The sequence below is a fragment of the Colossoma macropomum genome, unplaced genomic scaffold (genome assembly GCF_904425465.1).
Source record: "Colossoma macropomum unplaced genomic scaffold, Colossoma_macropomum, whole genome shotgun sequence".
In the NCBI taxonomy this organism is placed as follows: domain Eukaryota; kingdom Metazoa; phylum Chordata; class Actinopteri; order Characiformes; family Serrasalmidae; genus Colossoma; species Colossoma macropomum.
Genome location: NW_023494788.1, coordinates 34,557,807 through 34,581,750, shown reverse-complemented (window position 1 = coordinate 34,581,750; position 23,944 = coordinate 34,557,807).

Sequence of the window (23,944 nt, the reverse complement as noted above, 5' to 3'; positions counted from 1 at the left end):
TGGTGGTGAAAGGAACCAGTGGTCATGATGTCCACAGTGAACCAAAATGTGTCTTCTGAGTTTTTATATGTAATGCTGGTGATGGTCAAACAGTGGTAAATCTGTACAAAATATATTTTCTTTGGGAGCTATTTTGCCTTAGAACATCCTGCATGTTCCTTTCCGCCATCAATGGACTTTAAAAGACCAAACTTTCTCAAAATGATCTGATGTCTCTGACATTAGGTGGCCAATTTGTAACCATTTCATGTGATAACTTTCTGTAAGGGAGCTTTTAGAGGTGGACGTCTGGTTCCTATCACCACCACTGTGAACAATTCTGACTCTGTAAGTTTCTCTAGGACTTTATATCACTCTGAATGACATTGTTAAGAACGTAACCATTTAATTCTGTATATATATATGTATTTTTGTAATCAGTTTAATCCCATTTAAATCATAACCAAGCTTATTTATAATGCCATAGAGAAGCTGTATACCTTAGCTCAATGTTAATGGACATGCTTCCTCTTCTCTTTGACTGATTATATGTGTTTTGTGTAATGTGTATAAGTGTTTTGTGTATAAGTGTTTTGCTGTAATGCTCTGTAGTTGCCTGCCTGTGATAGATTGGATAGCAGAGTAGTTTGGAGACCAGTAATGTGCTGTTCACCTACATACAGGAAAATAATAAACCTTAGGCTAAAGCCTTGTTGATGTGAATAGCAGATTAAATGCAAGGTTTCAGCACTGATGTGTGAAACAAGCATTTAAAATTGAGCTCAGACCTCCAAACATCACCTACGTCATTCATTTCTGCGTTGATTTTTATTAGTTAAATTGGTTGATAATTGGCTGAAAATACAGTTTTCAGTTTTTCAGTCAAAATGGGAGCAGTTATTAACACTGAAACTTTGAGATGGAGTGTTTGAAATCAAGCTCAAATTGCAAAATGTCATCAACATAATTTTCAAGTTGGCTGATAATTGACTGAAAACACAGCAGGGAAGAATACCAGCTTGAAAATTAAAACATCAGCAGCAATGTGGAAACGGGACAATTTCATTTCGTACACAGATTACATTTCACAAGTCCTCACACACCTAACTGCCCTTTGTCACATACACACACACACACACACACACACACACACACACATATATACACACACACACACACGCACACACACACACACACACACTTCAGCTCAAATGTTTGTAATCACTTGACACATTGATAATTCTTGAGATTTTATTCTCCATAAAGGCTTATATAATGTAGCTCTAAATAGACACTAAAAGGTATCAATATGAACTCATTATCCCCTTATGATGCAAAAAAGTGTATTTCTGGCATTTAAATCATCTTCAATCACAAATCATTTCTCCGAGTTGTAACATCTTGTCTTGTCCTCCTTTGTCTTTCCTCGTTTCTGTCTGTCTGCCTTTGTTTATCTTCCCTTGTGTGTCTTGTTTCATGTTCTTTTGTTGTTTCAGTCTGTCTCTGCCCTGGTCATCTGTCCTACCTGTGTGTTGTCTGTAGCCCCACCCTCTCGTTAGCTCCAGGTGTTTCTCATGTGTTCTTTGTCTATTTATTCCCCTTGGTTTGTTCTGTTCCTTGCTTGACGTTGTTTGTAGTGAGTTTCACTGATTCTTAGTCTAAGTAGTTGTTCCTACACTATTAGAAATAAAGGTTCTATCAAGGTACAAACAATGTAAATGTTCCCTCAAAGGTAAAACAGTGGTTTTAAGGTCCAGTTGTGTACCTTAAATAAGCTTTTCCAAGTGAAAAGTATGTTTGTACTTTTTCATAACCTAATGTTTTAAAACAGAACAATAAAATAAAAAGCCTGGAGATGAGATGAGGTGTGTGGAGTCAATATAATTTAGAAAATATAATTTAAATGGATTTTGGTACTATTATGTTCCCTGACTAAAGTTACTGAGATGTACCCTTGAGGGTACCACCCCAGTGACAAGAGGGGTACTGCCCAGCAATAGTTTACTACCTTTATTTATTTCTGAGAGTGTAGTAAGCTCCGGTTCTACATGCTGAACTTGAAAAAAAAAAAACAATGTTACTTTGGCAAACATAGACATGTGCATTAAGTAATTGTTCTTTTAGCAGATTTAAAGGGGCATTTTCTTCTTTTTTTTGGGGGGGTACCAGGTTTGCTGGGTTCTGTTGTGTTACTGACTCCTGCACCAAAACAGTACATAATGTCTTTAACAAACAGTCATTTGGCATGCGTTTAATGGTACCTAAAGCAGAACACAGACGTTTGAATAATCTAAGACATTTAAGTGACATTGTTTACTTTTTTGTGTGGTACTTTGCAGTTTCATAGTGAGTTATGTAGTAAGTACACAAAGAATGATTGCAAAATATTATATTATAATATGCAGGAGCCATTTAGCTTTTAATTTGCCTGCTAGTTAGCTGATGGTTCTTCAAAGGTTCTTTATTAAATCAGTGAAAGAACTGAAAGAACTCAAAGAACACTTTGCATGATTAAACAGTTCTTAGCATGGTGAAATAGTTGTTAAGATTGATGGAGAATGTGTTGTATATGGTTCTATATAGTAGGTTTTTCAGAAAGGCTCTATATAGCATCAAAAAGGGTTCTTCTATTGTTCTAAACTTGACATTGTTACAATGGCAGGACCCACTTTGGTGCTACAAAGAACCCTTTTAAAAAAGGTTCTATATAGAACTGTATTCAACACATCCTCCATTAATCTTAAGTGCCATTTCACCATGCAAATTTTTGATGAGAATTTGATGTAGTCCTGTAGCTAATTGCACCATCTGAATATAAGTTCAATCGTAGCCTAGTTTGAGTGTAAACTGCCACTATGTTCAAGTTTACAAGCTACTAGAATTAAACTGGTTGCACCAAGTAGCATAGTTTCAACGTAGCTTCAAGTTATAACTTAAAATTTACACATACCCTTTAGTAGGTGTAAATTCTGTTGTAAACAATCAGTTAAAATGACTGGTCAGTTTGATCGATGGGAAAGCTTGCAAGAAAACGGAATACGTTTCGGTTTGCCTTGCCAACCATTTCTGCAGGACAGATTATGCCTGTTTTCGTCCAAGAGACATAAAAAAAAAAGATCACAGACCAGCCACAGATTTGCAACATGACATAGACAGAAACAGAAGCCCTAAATCCTACTTTATGTCTGGCACTAAAATATTTTTCTACTGGGTCATTCCAAAACCTGGTAGGCGACTCATTCTGTTCAAGTAGTCAACTGTGTGCAGAGCAATAAGAGCAGTGCTCAGGTTGTGTGTGATGCTGACCATTATTGTAATAGAATGCACAAAACAGATTAGGTTTAAAATATAACTAACATAGCTAACATTAACTTTCTGTCATTCAGCAGATTCAAATAGCATTTCCATTAGCCGCAGCTTTGCTAACGTTACTGACCATTTACAGATAAACTGCCGTTAAAATATTGTGCACGAGAACCCAGTTTGAACATTGGAACAATTAACAGCAAAACAGAATAAACACACAAACATAAGATGGACGCTTTGAGGACACCACTTTACTGTAAAACACTCTCTTTTTGAATTATAGCTAATACGACTGACACAGCTTAAGCAAAGTAAATGTGGAATGAAAAGAGAGAAATTTCACTGCGTGTGGAAGTCATGCGTGTAATGTTTGCTGTTTATGTTGGGTAGCATTACTGATTGACTGCAGAGTGATAATGTCATTCTGTGCGACAGTGTTTTGATCTACAGTCACTTGCACTAGTAGCTAAGATGTACCATAAGTGTTTGTGGTGCATCCAAAATTCTGTGTCGCTAGTTTTAAACTAACTACTCCCAATGAAAGGTTTAGAACAGACTTTACACCCCAACTTACGATCAGCCTTACGTTCAGCTGGTGCAACAGGCTGCTGCTTTACATCTCCAGAATCTGACCAAACGGGCTGCAGGTCATTTCCATACAGAAGTTACCTAATATTCCCATTTTAATTTTTAGTATGTGCTAAAGTAGAACCATAAAAGTGGGTCGTTACTTAGCAACTGGTGCACCGTAATTGGGAAACAACCTTTTTGCATCTCAACCAATCAGGCTGCGCCATAAATACATGCCTGCATGTTTTGTTATCTTTTTGGGGATCTACACTGTGTGCAGATTACAGCTCATTAATTCTGTGCCATGACTTAACCTTAACCTCCATTAGCATGACGTTAAACTCAGCTATAACCAAAAATATTAACCTGACCTGGATAGTAACCTTGCCCAGATAAAAAAGACTTGGTTCATTTATTTGTTTATTTATTTGTTCATTTATAATACCCTTCTTCATAACTCTGACCTTCGAAATGTCCTCACGGTGTCAAAGTTCTGGAATTTTACCTTGTTTCTGAGGATAATTAAGGCTCCTTTTTGTCTCCTTAAGGGATTAAAATGTATTAAAATATCCCCTCTCACTTTGCCTCTGTCTATTTCTCTTCAACATACTTTTTTCTTATTTATTTATTCCTTTTTTTTAGTTTTACGAATCAGCTTTGACACGCTCAATCACTGGAATATGTAAATTAAGTGGAAACTGGGAGGTTTACATTTTGTAATAATCATTTGGAGAGAGAGAGAGAGAGAGAGAGAGAGAGAGAGAGAGAGAGAGAGAGAGAGAGCGGGAGAGAGAGAGGGAGAGAGAGAGAGAGAGAGAGCCAGGGAGCAGAAATAAGCCTGAAATTGGATCCATTTAAATTGGCCTCACTAATTTTGTCAAACATTAATTTGAGCTATTTAAATCATGTTAGTGTGCCAATTAGTTGACCTAATCTGTGCTGGCTGGAAAGCAACGAGTTATTTGTGTCTATGTTAGTAACTCTAATTCAATCTGGCTCCCTTTGGCTACCAAAGACAGACACGCGTATAATCACATCGCCCCCCTCTGGATATTTGCGTAAGGTAAGTTCATTAAATGGCCCGCCCACACGTCACCGTCACACCTGATTGGTCGATTGCCGTCGGTTAGGTGACATCGGCAGTGTTATCAGTGAGTGTGAAGTAAGAGCGACGTCCTATACGTGGAGGTTTCTTTCATTTACGAGTTTCACGTTTCACTTTTCAGAGTGAAAAGGCTTTAAACTGTGGACAGAAAAGGAGGAAGAAGAAGAGAAAGACCCAATTTGTTCTTCTCGCTAAAATGACAGACGTATTTGAACTGTAAGCAGATCGAGTGTTTGATCATCAGTCAGGTTCTAGATTCGCTCTAATTAAGGAGATCATCCACAAACGAAACTCTGCCTTTACTCTGTGATATGAACAAACAGGATTAAGGGGTGGCTGTCTTTGCTCTGTAATATGCAAGATTGGGAAAGAGAGAGAGAAATGTAGAGAGAAACGGGAACCAATACGGAGAGACACAGAGAAAGAGAGAAAGCTAGAGAGAGAGAAAATGCAGAGAAAAGAGAGAGACAAAGAAAACAGGTGAGAAAGAAAGAAGGAAAAAAGAAAGAGAGAGTGAGAGCTCTGCCTTTGCTCTGTAATATGAAGAGAGAGAGAGAGAGAGAGAGAGAGAGAGAGAGCGAGAGAGAGAGAGAGAGTAAAAGAGGAGGGAGAAGGAAAGCAGGTGAGATACAGAGAAAGAGAAAGCAAGACAGAGAGAAAGAGGCAGAGAAGAGAAAAGTACAAAGAAGAGAGAGAAGCTAAAGGGAAAAACAGCAAGAAAAAGAGAAATAAGAGAGAAAAAGAGAAAAACTGAGGGGGGGAGAGAGAGGGAAAGAGGGAGAGAGCAAGGGGGGGGCTGCCTTTACTCTCTAATATGAACAAATATGATTAAGAGAGAGAGAGAGAGAGAGAGAGAGAGAGAGAGAGAGAGAGAGAGAAACAGAAAAAAAGAAAGCTTAGGAGAGAAAATGCAGAGATAAAAATGAGACAGAATGAAAGAAAAGAGAGAGAGAACTCTGCCTTTGCTCTTTAATATGAGCAAACATGATTAGAAAGAGAAAGAGAGTGCAGAAGAGGAAGGAAAAAGAAAGCAGGAGAGATAAAGAAAAAGAAGAAGCATGCCCAAAAGAGAAAGAGGAGAGGAAAAAGCTTAAGACAAAAAGGAGGAAAGGGAAAATGAGAATGAAAGGCGAGAGAAGAGACACAAGGAGAAAGAAAAGGAGAAATAAGAGAGTAAGAAAGAAGAGAAAAACAGAAGGAGAAAAAGGTAAAAGAGAGAGAGAGAGAGCCAGAGAGAAGGATGGTTGTGATATGAGTGAGGATGTGTTTGTGGTTTTAATAATCTCAAGCACTTCTTGTGTTTAGGTGTGTGCGTGTGTGTGTGTGTGTGTGTGTGTGTGTGTGTGTGTGTGTGTGTGTGTGTGTGTGTGTGTTTGATGTGTATGTGTGAGTTTAAATGTCCTTTGAGGAGTTTTTTTAAACTGGAGGTCTCTCGCTTGTCCTCTCCTGCCCTCCTCACTTTCTCTGCTCTCATTTTCTGAGTTCCTACTCATGTCCTCTCCTCTCTTCTCTGATAACCTTTTGTTCTCTGCTCAGACCTCCATCATTCCCCCATTCCTTCTTCATCTGTTCTCTCCACATTCTCTCCTCTTCTCCTTCCTGTTAGCTCCTCTGAGAGTTAGAAGGTCTAGTGGAGGTGTGGAGATGCATGCTTGATTTCCCACATTTCCAGGACAAAAATGTGGAAACCAGAGAAAACAGTGCTCACCTACAAACATTTGTACTTTTCCTTTTTACATGAAAGAAGAAAGTCATTTCTTTGTTTGGTTTCTGAGGTGAGGCAACTTATTAGATATAGATCTGATAAAAAGACTGACCCAAATCATGCATGAAGATAGATGCATTATATATAATACACATGGGACATACTGTTATTACTGCCTTACACCCTCCCCGGTTGGTTAATCACACTGACATACATAAAATTGCTGTAAGTTATTCTTATCTGATCTCATAAATGGTTAAAGCACCGATAACATGTTTTTTAAAGCAATGTGTTTATATATATATATATATATATATATATATATATATATATATATATATATATGATGCTTCAGCTTCCTGGGTTTGAACACTAATATTTTGGTAAATATCCAAAATTCTTGTGCGTGTTGTAATCTAATATAATTAGATATAAGCTCATTTGGAAAATGCTGTAAGGACTCTGAGAAAAACATCAACATTAATTTGAAGAAGTATTTACCAGTCAGAAACATGAACTAACTAACTAACTAACTAACTAACTAAATAAATAAATAAATAAATAAATAACGAAAAAACACACTTTACTTCTAATGTAAGTCAAGTAATTTTGGCCCTTTACTTTCAGTCTGTTCATCATGAAATTTACACACGAAGTAAAGGGCAACAGATACTTTCTAATTATGTGCAAAACTGAAAAAGGACAAAAATGGAGATACTCGCTTTTGATCTCCAGTGATATACTAGTGATATTGTTCTGATTATGATTTATGCAGCTGGCACTCAAAAAAGATGTTATACAAATGAAGTTATGAGTAAAACTACAACTCCTAAACCTGTCAGTTTTTTTAACTATAAGCGATAACTTCGCGAGAGAAGTCTCTGCAGTTCAGAAGTTTGGAAACACTGTTTTCAGTGATATACGTGTATTTTGATACATGTAAAAAGTTTCTCATGTGGTGCTTCTTCAACTTCATAGGTTATAATAACGAGTAGGACACTGTACAGAATGAAGAAATCATCACTGCTGGAACAAAACCTCACATCTCCAGAAAACTTTACAGGACAAAGAAAAAACATTCTTAATGTTCAATGGAAGTTCAGGTCAGCTTGGGTTCATTTCTATTGGTCGTTTTGAGGTTTTGATACATTGTAAACAGTTAATGGCATTTTTAAATGAAAAAAAAATAAAAAATGACAAAAATGGAGATGAAAGTATTTTTTCCAATAGTGACTAAATAAGATAAACAGACCTATAGATTACTCTATAATGACTGATAAAGCTGTAAAACATATTGAATGACATTAACATTCAGTATGCCTTGTATTTGAAAAGTGACTAAGTAATTACTAGATGATTTCTGTAAATTATTTATCACTTATTTACTTTTTGATGTCACCAAAATATCTCCTGCTGTCTAGACTGTACACAACCTACATTGTATAAGTTATCACTGAATAAAATAACAGCAGTTATTATTCCAAACTTGAACAGTAGTGTATGAATTTCTGGTTTGTATGACTTTCTATTAATCCCTTTAAATCCCAGGCTTATTACATACTAAGGCTTATTACTCAGTAACTTCAGGGACTCCAAATGCAAACTGGCTGAGCTATTCTTAAGTTATAGAGTGTATAATAAAACATTGGGCCCTGGACATTTAAGGGGTTCATTTCATTTAAAGAATATTTAAGAGCACACAATTAAAAAACTTTGAACAGCTTAGGTTGATTAAAATGCAACAGTCTCTCTCTCTCTCTCTCTCTCTCTCTCTCCCCCACTCCCACTCGCTCACACACCACGCACACATACACACACCACAGGGAGGATGAAAAAAGTCTTTAATTATGCTTTTGTTTTGATTTTAGCCCCAGACACAGAAGTGTCCTTGGATGTGAGTTTTTTAATGACCGCTAATTAAACATTGAGAATAATTAGTAATTCTGATCCAGTATATCTCTCTCTTTCTGTCCCACCCTCTCTTTTTCAGTTCAAAAGTAGTAAAAATATACCTGAGGAGTGACAGATGAGAGAGAACAAATTGTGCTCCAGCACCTCTCGCTCTCGTTCAACGTGGTTCTGAAAAGAGAACAAACACAGCTAAACACCTCCATCATCCTCCGCTCCCCCTGAGTCTTGTTATAAGAGGAAGGAAATTGTGCCTTTGTGAAAGAAATTAAACGAGCTACAGTTATAGAAATACAAGCAATCTCTTAACAGCCTGTCTCTCTCTACAGTTCAGCCAAATGCACATGTGGGACGGAGCCGCACTTCATCTATGTTTAATCACTGTGATGTTATACATCACCTGAGGGAGGGAGGTGAGGTGAGAGGAGAGAGAGAGAGAGAGAAAGAGAAAGAAAAAGAGAAAGATAGAGAGAGACAGGTAAAAACTCAAGAGCAGATGAGGGTAATAACTATTAACACTTACTCAGTTACAGGCACTTAATCCTCAAGTTGTTACTGTCATTTTGCTATTCTGTTAAAATGTAATAATATAATTGCATATTAAATTACACAGTTCATTAGAAAGTCCACACACTTACATTCAATACATTAAGTATGTGGGGTCCTGACCATGGCACCTATATGAGCTTGTTGGACATTCCATTTAAAAACCATGGACATGGACTTTTCAGGGAAACTTTCCACAAGATTTTGGAGTGTGTTTGTGGGAGTTTGTGTCTGTTCAGTCAAAAGAGCATTGGTGAGGTTAGGCACTGAGGGCCTGGCTCACAATTTCTGTTCCAGTTCAACCCAAAGGTGTTCAGTGGGGTTAAGGTCAGGGTTCTGTGCAGGCCACTGGAGTTCCTCCACACCAAACTGGTCAAACCATGTCTTTATGAAACTCGCTTTGTGCGAAGAGGCTCAGTCATGCTGGAACAGGAAAGGCTCTTCCCCAAACTGCTGCCACAAAGCTGGAAGCATATAATTGGGTTAAATGTCTTTGTATGCTGTAGCATTAACATCATCCTGCACATTATCCCTCGTCAACCAAACTTTACTGTGGGTACTGTGCATTCCGGTAGGTAGTGTTCTCCTGGCATCCACCAAACTCAGATTCTTCCATCAGACTGCCAGAATGGTGAAGCGTGATTCTTCACTCAAGAGAACGTTTCCACTGCTCCAGAGTCCAGTGGAGTGAATAGGTGTGGCACAAACCCTATAATTAGGAGGGGTGTCTACATACTTGTGGACATATTGTGTATCAGGTTAACAGTATAACTATAGGATTATTGGGCTGAAATCCAGGTGTCTTTACTGGATTTTCTGATCAATTTTAATCCAATATAAGATATCATTTGATGCCTTTGGCATGGCCACTTGAAAAATCTGTTAACCTCCGATAATGGCAGTATTAGTGTGCCTGTTAATGCACCCATTATTTCAATGAAGTAACAGTACTTATGCGTATGGGTTTAGACTACTATATTCACCTCCAGTGAAGAATGAGGCGGATTAGGGCAAATATAGGAGGGCAAACAGGGAGCCATGGGTTTAATTAGGTGAAACATGCTAATCTCTACGGTGGGCGGTCAAACAGTGAGGAACGAGAGCAAGCGAGTGATTCGCTGATCGAATAGAGACGAGGATAAAGAAGAGAATAAGAAGAATGAAGAGAGGAGTGACAGACAGCATGTGCCTGAGCTGCCGCCAGGCTCTGTGTGATTACACACTGTGAGGATTTGAGTTGCAAAATCAGAGTTTAATGGTGTGCGATAGGTTTCACCTCTCTGCTCTCGATAGTCGCTGACACAGAAGATCAAACAGCTTTAGCCATTATTTAGCTTCATCACTCTGTTCCATTACATACTGTTAAACTCCCTCTCCTTTCTGTCATTAACTACATGGACCTTTTATCTGAGAGAGAAAAATAACATTACAGCACCTGACAATGGCATTTAACGTAACGAGAGAGAGAGAGAGTAAGAGAAAAATATATTCAGCTCTGTATATAGATAAACAATAGGCATAAGATGGAGCAAAATATAGAGCAATAGATATGTAGAAAAAGATGGAAACAGATAAAGAGAGAGAAAGACAAAAAGACTGAATACAGGCTATGACAATATAGATCAATAAATGCATAAATACATAAAAAGAAAAAATATAGATAGAGATGCTAAAATCGATAGATAGATAGATAGATAGATAGATAGATAGATAGATAGAGATACTGAGATCTATAGATAGATAGATAGATAGATAGATAGATAGATAGACAAACAGCCAGACAGAAAGATAAATAGATATGAAGTGATGCATAGATAGATAGATAGATAGATAGATAGATAGACAGAGAGAGAGAGACAGACAGACAGACAGACACAGATAGATAGATAGATGGATAGATACATAGATAGATAGATAGATAGATAGATAGATAGATAGATAGATAGATAGGTAGATAGATAGATAGATAGATAGATAGATAGATAGATAGATAGATAGATAGATCTGCCTCCTGCCATTGATATAATGAGAGAGGGGAGACAGATACATCAGATTTTCTCTCTGCTGCAGAATGTATTTTATGAGACAGTTAATGGCATCACTATGAGTCAGTCTCTGAAAACATTTTCTCTTCATCTCACAGGATGACTGCAGAAAAGAAAACACCTCATCTTCCCTCATAAGAACACAGTGTACTCAAGTTACAATGGCACACTAATTCACAAGTCTGTGACTCTTTTAGTCCTGCACAAATTAATAATCATTCATATCCTGGTAGTACAATTGCATTATCCAACAACTTAAGGTGTGTAAATGCTGTTCAAAACTGGCATTTAGTGGAAGCAGATGGTCATGCTCTGTACTAGTGATGTCACTTGTTGAAAAGTGTCTTAATGTTGTGCATTTTTCATTCAGCCCAATATCACTTTGAAAGACTTTAACCGGTATCTGGCACTAGTCGTTGCACATCATAGTGCCATGCACCATAGAAAAGTCACACACTACCACTAAACATTTACCATTTGCTTCCCTGGCCTGCTGTTTTCTGCCATACTTACACTATGTACTTACAAAAGTATCCAGATATTTTAATTGGTGTATTCAGCTACCTTAAGTTGGATACCCATTGCTGAGATGGATATTCATATGCGCACTCAGTGTCGTCACTCACCAGCATTCCACGATTACGAGCACTGTTCAATTTCTTAGCATATCATGGCGCCCTACGCAGCATTACCGTATTAAATTCAAGCCTTATTGAAACCACAGAGTTAGCTACCTCAGCTAGCTAACTATTCTACTATTTAGCTCAGTCTGTGAAGAGGTAGTAAATTGATGTCAAGTGTGATAAGTGATGGTGAGCAGTTTATTTCACTCAATTTATATGAGTAGAGTGTAGAAATGAACTTGATCCTAGCTTGTATCAGCTCTCCCTGCTGGCAATTTATAGCAGCATGTCCAGTGTGCAGTTGCCTTAAGGTCACCATGCAGAATGCCAAGCATGAGCCATAGCATTAACATTTAGATCTGATTTAGATTTGACTTGATAGACTGCTTCCAGTTTGTTTGATGGAGATTGTTTTGAAGAGTGCAATATTGTGCAATAAGGCTCTGTTCTAGGGCCCTTACTGTTTCCCTTTTTTTATACCCCCTGCTTACACCCTGCTCCATATGCTTATGATACACAGATATGTTGTGAACCATGAACCATGGCTTGTCACAAACTTGCTCAGCTATACCTGAGAGATGAGAACATTAATTACCCTGAACTAGAAATTGCTCTACTTCGGCGACATAAGAGAGCTTTAACAATGGTCCTGGCTTCACATGCTTGCATGAAGCACTAGATTTTCTTTTAAAATGATCCTCCAGCTGGAGATCAGCCCCCTTCCGCTCTCACGTGGACACTTGCCGGAGTGAGCTGACTTCTAATTTGCTTTTTAATGGTGACAGTATAAAGCTCTGATATGAAAGGCTTACCATACCCTCATGCACTTTCTTTGAAGTTCACCACTGCACAAGTTAAGGCAATAGAAAATGAGGTAGGCCTCTCAGAAAGTGCTAAGGACTCTCTCTATGATTTTTTTAAGAATATGTCTGTCTGTCTTCCTTTAAAGATTGCAAATAATTTGAGCTTTCAGATCACCTGCTGGCCTGCTTTCTATATGAATGGTTACAAAACTCTTTGAATGATTTGAAGGCCGCCTCACAATTATATTTTTCATTTAAAGAATGTCAGTGAGCTACTTTCCACTAGCTACATTCAGGGTGCAATCTCAAACAAATGAGATTTATGACTATGGAAATTGTACAAAACACAATAATGTGTTCATCATTCGGTCAAAACAATGAAATGATGTGGAGCTCATATCCATTGTTCTGCATGTGGTGCTTCATTCTCTTATCATAAAAGATGCTGCAGAAATATCTGTGCTTTTGACAGTCTGCGAGGATTCTTGTTTTAGAAACCACTTAAAGAAAAAAATGCACTTCAGATGCTCCAAACACAAACTTTCATAATTGTTTTATAGTATGGTATGGTATTCCACAAGGTTCTGTTTTAGGGCCCTTCTTGGATTGTGTGTGTTACTACTGTAAAGCATCCTTGTGTTTGCAGAAGGTGCTATATAAATTAAACTTTAATTTGAAAAACCACTGCTCTAAAACCAATTTTGTCTCTCTAAAAAATATTTTGATGAATGATATTACTGACTGGTGGCAAATAAAAGGAAGAACACTGAATTTTCATTATAAAATGATCTTTAAGAAGGACAAATGGTTAAATAAAGGGAATTTAGACTAAGACAAATGGCACTGGCACACTGTCTAAGTCATAACCTAAAACAAAACCTTCTTGAAGTGCAAAGAACGCCAGTGATGTGGCTCCCATCCATGCCCATTGCCAGCAAGCGGAGGCATGTCACAGTGGTTCTTTGCATGCTTGCGAAGAATCTTTTTAATGTTGAAAGAATTGCCACATAATAAAAAAATCAAATCGAATTAAAAATACACTATTCAAGATTTGGAGAGCTGGTGGAAATGTGTAATTGCACACAATGTGTAGAAGAACATTTTGTAATGTTGGTTGTACTTTGGACCACCACAAGTGAATAAACCTGCTGTTGAAAGAGTATCAAAAGAGAACTCTTGGTAAAGGATGTGTCTTGTGAGGATGTGAGTGAATAATCTACTATTCATATCTTCATGTCTTCATCACTATAATGTTGATTTTGCATTTGAGACCAAAACATTGAGGCGGACCTTCTTTTTGAGCCTGTACGTGTGACATTAATACGTAAAGACGTGCAACGGTCCAAAAAGCTACCAACTCTTACTTAGTGCTGATTTAAAGTTTTTCCTAGAAAGGCATCCAAGTCAAGAACCATTCAGGAACCTGTATTTGTAAGAACATACAATACTGTGCAAAAGTTATAGGCTTTTATATCTTACCCAAACACATACATCATTAGAATAAATGCAAATTAAATAAATACAGTAAAAAACTATTTTTTTTTTTTATTTTAAAAAAGTAGTTGACATTTTGTGAGCTAGTTTGGAGACAAAGTTTGGTTCCAGATTTCTCCTGGACGCCTCCAGCCATCGCACGGATTTGTTAAATTGTAAAAAAAAGACATTTTAGCCAAACCATTTGATGATTAGCACAGACATTACTGGGCTTCCTTGATGAGATGTTTAGAAATGGTCGAACAAACACATTGAAATTCATAAAAATTAATGCTATTTGCATTCATTCTAATGTTTGTGTTTTTCTGAGTAAAAACACTTACAGCCCAGATAAACAGCTTTTTGAATCTAATTTTGCTCTACATTTTTCTGCAGAGATTTACACAGTTTAATTTGTGCACTTGTGCAGTGGATGCTTAATGGATTTATATGCTCACTGCCAGGTTTGTTGTGACTGCGCTGCATTTGTGTAGGCTATCGTAATATATGTGTGTGTGCGTTGGACGATTAGCATTGGCGTGTGTGTAATTTTAGCATGTCCTCATTAAGTGGCTGTACTGGGTGAAGGCTGCTGGCCTCATTTAAAACTAAATGCTTAACTTTATTCCTCATTTTGCCCTCCCTCGTTTTCATTCCTCGTGTCTCATTTTATTTTCCTCCCTGATGTGCCCGGTCCAATTAACACCATCTTCATTATCTGCTTGCTATCAGATACAGACACTCTCACACACACACACACACACACACACACACACACACACACACACACACACACACACGCACACACTCACACACTCAAACAAATTTAAATCCAAAATGTTTTACCACCGTCGTATTCCTGTTCCTCTTAAACACTCTCTGATTACACATACACTGTTATATGAACAATATATGAATATTAACATCCTATAAACATTTATATTTGTGTTATCATAGATATAGGAATATCTATCAATCCTCATTACCTCAGAGAGTAAACCCACTGTTGCAAAATCGGATTGGTTTCCCTCTCATTAATGAGCATACAGAAGAATTGATTGTATGAATCATTCATAAGATGCATACAAGTGCCAGCACAGAGTGAATACAGACAAATAACCTGACATTAATGATTCGGTTTAATTAAATGCAGTTTTATTTGCTTTAGTCCATCCCACGCTGTCGCACCGCACTTTTCCAGGAATCCAGGTCCAAATCCGTAATGAGCAAACCTGGAGTGCTAAAGTCTGCATTTCGCAGCAAGCAGAGAGATTTAAAAATTACTTAACAAGTAGCAGAGCATGCTAATGTATTTTACTCACACTGCATGTTGATATTGCTTCAATTTTAGTTTGGTTTTATATGAGGGTGAAACCAAAGTTAAAATTATCCCAGTTAACAGGTAAATTAATACTCACAAATATGGCAAAATATGCAATATGTTATGGAATTTAATGAAACGTTTATGGAAATTGTCCATTTCTCGACAAAATTTCTTCTTAAGAATGGTTGATGAATGAGGACCATTGCTCTAGGCCTTCTGGAAGTTCTAGATATGCAACTGGCTGTGAATATAAGTCATACTCTAACCAGGCTTCAGTCAGTTGTTAGAAATGGAAAACTGCGATATTGTGGCAAAGAACGTTTTGCATGGTTAAAGGGTTCTTTGCATCATGAAAGTGTTCTTCAGATTGACGGAAAATGTGCATGGATGTCCTACAGATGATTCTATTTAGAACCTTTTAGAAAACCGTTCTAAATAGCGCTCAAAAGGGTTCTTCTGTTGTCACAAGCTTGACATCATAACAATAAAAAAAGCCTTTGGGTGCTATATAGAATCATCTTCAAAAAGGTTCTATATTGAACCATCTACAGCACATTTGCATTCACGATGCAAAGAACCCATAGCGCTGAGTTGCCTTCTCACAGCGGAAGGATGGACAGAAACACCTTGCTCTGATTCAGTGTTTTGTTCGGTCGCTGATTCAGAGACTGGAGGCCATAAATGGTGTGGTATAAATATACACCTCGGGTTAGGAGTGATCTTTGACCTCATTTCTACTGCGTTCTGACTGTTTTGATAATAATATTATAGACATTAGGCTAAATGTGCTGTTCACATCTAACACTAGATAGTCATCCAGTAATAACATAACGCCAAAACAATAATAATATGTTTTTTAAGTTTGATTAACTTAGTGCCTGACAAATTATCAAAATGCAGTTAAAATTCTATAACTATATATTTTTTATTGTGTAATTACAAAAAATAGTGTACACTATAAAAAATGGCTCATCAGACTAACCTAAAAAATTACTTCATGTGGTAACAAGCAATATTCAACTCAAAAAAATGACATTAATTCAAAGAATTGTTTATTCAGAGTGTTTTTCTTTTAGGTAAAACAAGTTCATTTACTTGTTATCACATGAAAAAATGTCCAGGTTGATCTGATGAGCCATTTTTACGGTGACCATCTGTTAAATGACAAATCAAGTTCAAGTTCAAAAAACATAAAAATGCAGATGAATTGATTAAATTATTCCATTATGATGCTACAACTTCGCATGTTTCAACGAATTAGTACAATACCATATATGAGGCAATATGTGTCTAGAATGATGAACAGAGCTGTAAATGGCTAAGAAAGCTGTAATAATTTATATTGAAATTAACATCAAGAATGGCTCGGATATGACACGTGGAAGTCTTAGGCAGATAAACTACCAAGAAATTACTATAAATAAACAATTACTGCAACTCATCCAGAATGCAGCAGCACGGCCCATCTTTAATCTCCCCAAGTTCAGCCACGTCACCCCACTGCTGCGCTCCCTTCACTGGCTTCCTGTAGCTGCACGCATCAGATTTAAAACTCTTATGCTTGCTTAAAAAGCCAAAAATGGACCAGCCCCTCCCTACTTGATGGCAATGGTGAAATCTCGAACTGTACCACGAGCCCTTCGAGCTTCGAGCACAGCTTGGCTTGACCTGCCATCCTTCAAGGCGCGCGGAAGGCAAGCATTAAGACTGTTCTCTGTGCTGGCACCCAGGTGGTGGAACGAACTCCCACTGGCTGTCCGTACAGCAGAGTCTCTCACTGTCTTCAAACGCAGACTGAAGACACATCTCTTTATACAGCACTTAAATGAGCACTGAATTAAGTATTGATTGTAATGTATTGTACTGCACTTATGTATTATATTGTATTGTATTGCACTGCTCTGTGTTTAACTCTGTTCCTTTTTCTCTAGGTGTCAATAATGACTTTCTGATTCTAGCAGTATCTGAGCTCAGGACTGGCTTTCTCTCTAACCTGTTGGTAACTAGCAAAGATACTTTCTCTGGATAGACAAAGCACTTTTTGTAAGTCGCTCTGGATAAGAGCGTCTGCTAAATGCTGTAAATGTAAATGTAAATGTAATATTTATCCTTAATGACTGTTCCAAACCAAAATGACATATTGAATAAAACATCTTGAAATACCTCCTGTTGCCTAGTATTTAAATCAACACTGTACAAGCTCAGCAATTATTAGTATAACAAGAGATTCCTAGCTTTTGAACACTTGTGTAAGGGCCAGATCACTTCTGACCCGAGTTATGTAGCCTGTAACTGTTAAAGGAAGACTGAAACATTGCAGTGCTAATGTGGCTAATGCTATAATTATTTAGTCCAGGATAAAATCAGCACTAGTTGTGAAAATATTCAAAGGATTTTCTCTGCTCATATTTGTCGTGTTATGCAGCTGAGAGCACAGCTCAACAATCACAACTCAGACTAATAAAACAGCAACAGCCCTGAGTGTGTGTGTGTGTGAGTGTGCGTGTGTGTGTATGTGCGAGAGAGTGTGTGTGTGAGAGAGAGAGAGTGTGTGTGTGAGTGTGTGTATGTGCGAGAGAGTGTGTGTGTGTGTGAGAGAGAAAGTGTGTGTGTGTGTGTGTGTGAGTGTGTGTGTATGTATGTGCGAGAGTGTGTGTGAGAGAGAGAGAGAGAGAGAGTGTGTATGTGCGAGAGAGTGTGTGTGTGTGTGTGTGTGTGTGTGTGTGTTTGAGATCCCACAGAGCCACAGTCACACTGTTAATTAGCCAAATTAGTCAGAGGAAGCCTGACACACACATCACCATGACAACAGCACAGGAAGTGCGGAGGGAGGAAGTGGGACAGGCAGCTTCCTACACATCTCTCTCTCTCTCTATCTCTCTCTCTCTCTCTCTCTCTCTCTCTCTCTCTCTCTCTCTCTCTCTCTCTCTCTCTCTCTCTCCCTCTCTGTCTGTCTCTCTATCTCATCCTCTTTCTCTGTTTCTCCTCTCTGTCTCTCTTTCTCTCTGTCTCTCTCTTTCTCTCTCACTTAATCTTCTCTCTCTGTCAATCTCTCTCGCTCTTTCTGTCCATCTTTTCTCTTCTCTTTCTCTCACTCCCTCCATTTCTCTCTCTCCCTCCCATTTTCTCCCTCTCCTCTTCTCTTTATTATTCTTTCTCTCCTTCCCTGCCCCATTCACCTTCACCTCCTCTCTTTTTCTTTTTTCTTTTTCTTTTCTGTTTTCATATCTCTTTCTCTTTTCTTTCTTTCTTTCTTTCTTTCTTTCTTTCTCTCTCTCTCATCTCTTTCTCTTTCTTTCTTTCTCATCTCTCTCTCTCTCTCTCTCTCTCTCTCTCTCTCTCTCTCTCTCTCTCTCTCTGTCTCTCTCTCTCTATCTCCCTCTCCCAGTCTGTGCTGTCCGTCCCTCTTCAACTTAAAGTTGATTAAAAATTATTATTTCTGCTCTTGTTCTATAAATAATTCATAGGTACATAATTACTGCAGGTTTTGAAAGGGGAAATGATTTAATTTAGCCACAGGGTGTGAATCTCAGGATTACATCTGGCTAAATGAGGATGATTTGATTACAGTGACAACACTGACCCTCACGCACGACAAGAGAGAGACTTGATAACAAAAAACGTGTGGAAACACACTTACACACTCACACACACTCACACACACACACACACATCTTGAACATTGACATAATTTGTGGCATTCTTAATATATGATAATATAATCTGCATAGATTTGCCTATTAAGGTAGCCATCTGTCTCTTTATTACTCTTTCGTTCCGCCTCTTTAAACTCAGACTGATAATGTAAACTTCCCTATTACGTTCACTCTCATCCTTTATCAGCTCGAGACTCAGACACTGAGAAGAAATTGTCATACTTCATTAAACACCAATGATTACAGCCTTATTGGACAGTTTACATTAAATAATACACAAATATGACAGTGTAACTACCCACTGTACACACTCTATCTGTCCAGAAGTATCCAGACATTCTAATTAGTGAATTCTATAAGGTGCACACATTGCTTTCAAATGTCCACAGCTTGTATAATCTCCATAGAAAAGTATTGGCAATAGAATGAAGCCACTGCACATGAGCTAAAGGTCATCATGTCCAGAGGGGTATAAAGCCCCCCAGCTTTGTGCTGTGGACCAGTGGAACTGCATTTTCTGTAATGGAGAACCTTTGGGATAATTTGGAGTGATGTATCTCATCCAAAAGTAATCATCAAACATCTAAACAGATAAATTCTTGTCTGATTTAGATCTTAATTGACAGACACCTACCAATTAGTTAGTGTAAATGGGGACTTTTCTAATCATAAAAGAGTGCGATATGGAGTTCCACAGGTCTCTGTTTTAGGGCCCTTATTGTTTTTTGGATTCTCATATGACATCACTGTGTGACTGCACTGCCACTTCTGTGACAAGGAGAATCAAAATATTCTATGTGACATACGGTTTGATGTCAGAACAGCCATCAGAAAACAGAAATGAAAAGTTTCACTGTGCTGTTTAACATGATAATTACCAGTGATGGTAACAGGATACTGTTTCGTCTGTCATAACAACTCATATGACATCTTCTGGGATATGTTGATGGCATGGTTATGCCAATGTTATGAAGCAGAGTTCATGTAAAGGGAAAACAAATAGTCCATTTCATCATAGCCAAGCAGAGCAAACATCACTTTAAAGGCATGTTTCTATTTCTGCCTATGAACAAAAACATAGCCAGTAATGCTGTTTACATGCTTAAAAAGATGGTTCTTCAATGGTTCTTTAGTAAAAGCAATGGCTCTGTTTAGAACCATGAGTTCTATAGAAAAAGCATTGTATTCCAAGTGATTTTGGAGCATTTCTATTGGTCCAAATATCATGAAATTTTCATGATATAAAGTGCAAACACATTTTCAATCATTTCACCATTTCTGAACTGTCACTGGGTTGGTGCCCTAAAGGGTACGTCTTCAGTATCTATAGTTAGTGAACATAACTGTTCCATATTCCACTGAATTTATATATATATATTTTAAAGTTGTATTGACTCCACACACCTTGTCTTGTCTATAGGCTCACTATTTCACATGTGTCTCCCATGTGGACTGAATGAAGGATTTCCAGCATGATGAGTCAGGCCTTAGTGATCTCCTGAGCGTCCATTGGTCAGTTTCACCCAAAATGTAGACGGACACACAAATCCACCAGTTCCACATGGTGAGAGGCAGATCTCAGCCCCCCTTCATAGCCTTATAACTCCAGATGTAAGTGACATATGATCTTGTGATAAGATGGAATGGAAAGGGCAACTCTACAGATTCAGGACATGTTTGAACTGTATTTTTGCACTGGATTACTGCAAAGATGGAAACACATTTAGAAACATCCAATTTAATGTGAGTTCATGGACCCCAGAGGGTTAATATAGGCACTACAAGAAAAAACTTCATGTGGCTAAAACAGATGAATACCTTTGGGATGAATTGCAGTGATTCAGCAGTAATCATTCAACATTAGTATCTGACCTCACTAATGCTCTTGTGGCTGAATGCCATCAAATCCTCTCAACAATGTTGCAACATCTCTGTTGCAATGTTGCAAAGCCTTCCCGGAAGAGTAGAGGCTGTTACTGCAGCAAGAAAGGACAAACTCACTATTAATACCCTTAATTTCAGAAGAAATGCTGGAGGAGCAGATGTCTACAAACTTTTGGACACAAAGTTATTTTCCTGATGCCGTTGAAATGTAGTTCCAAGAAACTGACAGCGCCTAATAAGACTCAAAGTGTTATCTACTGTGCAGTTTAAATTCTTATGCTGTTTTTTCAGCCTCACGTCAACCCTGAAAAGGAATTTTAATGGAGAATCCCCAGTGACCGTGCAACTTAGGCTTGAAAATCTAGTTGGTCTGTAATAGTGGTCCAGAGGGAAATGACAGCCAGTGTGCTAAAAGTGGCCTGAACTGCCAGTAAATGTACTTTGTGATGTTGGAAATTGAGCCTGGGCAGCTGCATTGCCAGTAAAGTTGCATCCACCAGTAAAGACTATGTGGAGGTGGATCTACTGAAGTACCTGCAGACTTGTAAAACTATTATGTGCTCCATTTTTTCCTCAAGTTTGAGCAATCAAAGTTTAAACAAGAGCTTTGCAAAGTCTTTACATCTCATACATTTTGACAGCTGACCTTTCAAAGCTGTCTGTTACTCTTTAGGTTTTGTGTAATGCCAGGTCGAAGCTTGTGACTAATTTGAGTTGAAAATGAACATATCAGGGTATTATTAATGTGAGAGTATGTATTATTAGAGGCAGAGCAGATGGATAGATGGAAATAGAACATAATCTATGCAAAAATGGTCCTCACATTGCAAAGTGCTTTTAGATTTCTTTTAACATTCTTTTTTTAACTGAAACAACTTACAGATGGTAACAGGTTAAGTTTAGGATAATTCATTACAAATATATGATACATATGGAAGCTATTGTTATTACATATATGAGATATGTAGCATATATGAGTTATTACATATATGTAATACATGTTGATCATAAGGCTTTTACATTTTGCTACCTCATAAAATACACACACACATATATATATATATATATATACATATATACATTCTAATTACTATAGTCTTTTACACATACATAATACACATGAACATACTCTCTTTAAAGAAAAATAAATAAATCAATATAAAAACAGTCCTAAATACTGGTGATCAACTCCAAGCTTAAATCTTTGTATTCTAGTTGAACTTCAGCACATAAGAGACGTGGTCATCTCTGCTCTACTTTCTGTGGAACATGAAGGATGTTTCGAGTTGGAAAAGCAGGTGAAAATGTGAAATGGTACAACATTTCTGCTTCTTTTGTCCACAATGTGTAAAGCTACTTGACTCCAGCGTGAGAGCCACTTGACTCTGTGGCCTGGACATAACAACATGTCGTCAGGGTAGTTCTTGTCATGCGACTCAAAAGAAAAGTGGCAATCTGTTGGGAAAAAATGCTGAGAGAGAGAGAGAGAGAGAGTGTGTGTGTGTGTGTGTGTGTCTGTGTGTGTGTGTCTGTGTTGTGGGGTTGTGTAACACATTTGGCCTATATCAGGCTGTTGTTAGCAGTGTGTGGGATCAAGTTTCAAATGATACTTAAATCAAAATGAGATTAAAAAAACAGGGGCAAAGGGAGTTTAATTATTAATTATGTGTCTTATATCCTCACCATACCTCCTGCCTGGAAGAATTTAATCAAACTCATCATAATCAGTTCAGTGATTTTTGAATATCAATGACGCTTCTATGATATATATGACATACACTAGATGTCCAAAAGTTTGTAGACACCTGCCCCTCCAGGGTTTCTTCTGAAATGAAGGTGTTAATAGTGAGTTTGTGCTGCACTAACAGACTTTGCTCTTCTGGGAAGGCTTTACACGAGATGTGGATCATTGCTGTGTGGATTTGATTGAGCATTAGTAAGGTCAGGTACTGATGTTGGATGGTCAGTTCTGGATCACTCCAACTCATCCCAAAGGTATTGGATGGAGCTCCATCACTTCAGAGAACACAGCTCCACTTTATACCCCTCTAGCCTACGCTCGGCATTGGGCATGGAGACCTTAGGCTCATGTATGGCTGCTCCAGAGCATCCTATTCTATTTTTCAGTGTTTTTCTGTAAAGATTATACAAGCTGTGCACAATATATATATATATATATATATATATATATATATATATATATATATATATATATATATATATATATATGTGTGTGTGTGTGTGTGTGTGTGTGTTTAACTTCTCAAATGGCCTTGTAGTTACTAAATAACAAGGCTTAGTATGTGGTAAGCCTGGGATTTTAAAGGGTTAAACACCTGTATCAGCAGTGGGTGTGCCTTAAAGTAGCTAAATTCACTAATTAGATGGGCTGTCTGAGCCCTTTTGGACATAAAGAAAATTATTCATTGCACATTCACTAACAATTAAGAACCAAACTGGAACCAACAAAACTTACAATTCCAATTCTAGCTCATTTTCTACCTGACTGAAAAAGCTAGAATCATTATATCAACAGTGATTTGGTCAGTTTGAAGTATCTAACTTGGCTAATTAGCCACCTTACTTGCTAGTTAGCAATATATTGGCTGATATGAAACAACATACTGCACTGTCCTCCACGCCTTTGCAAAAATGTTTCCAATTACATTTAATCACATGTAAAATCAGACAAACTTGTATCTTTATTATATTTCTCAACACTTGTTCTGCAGAAGCTTCCTTAAATGCTAATAGGATTACTGGACCAATGGCCAATGGAAAATGCACAGTTCCAGTTTTTTGGCACCAAAGATTCCGGTATCTTGTGCAGTGGAAAAACGCCCAAAGAGTATATAGCATTAACTTTGGAACACTTTCCTCTTTTGCATCCCTTTTTAAGAGCCTTTGGCTAATCCCTATGGTTAGCATAGTTTGTTTTAAAAAGATTTTTTAGTCAATAAAAGAAGGATAATCGTAAGCTCAGCGGTACACTTCAAACTTCACACACAACTGAAGTT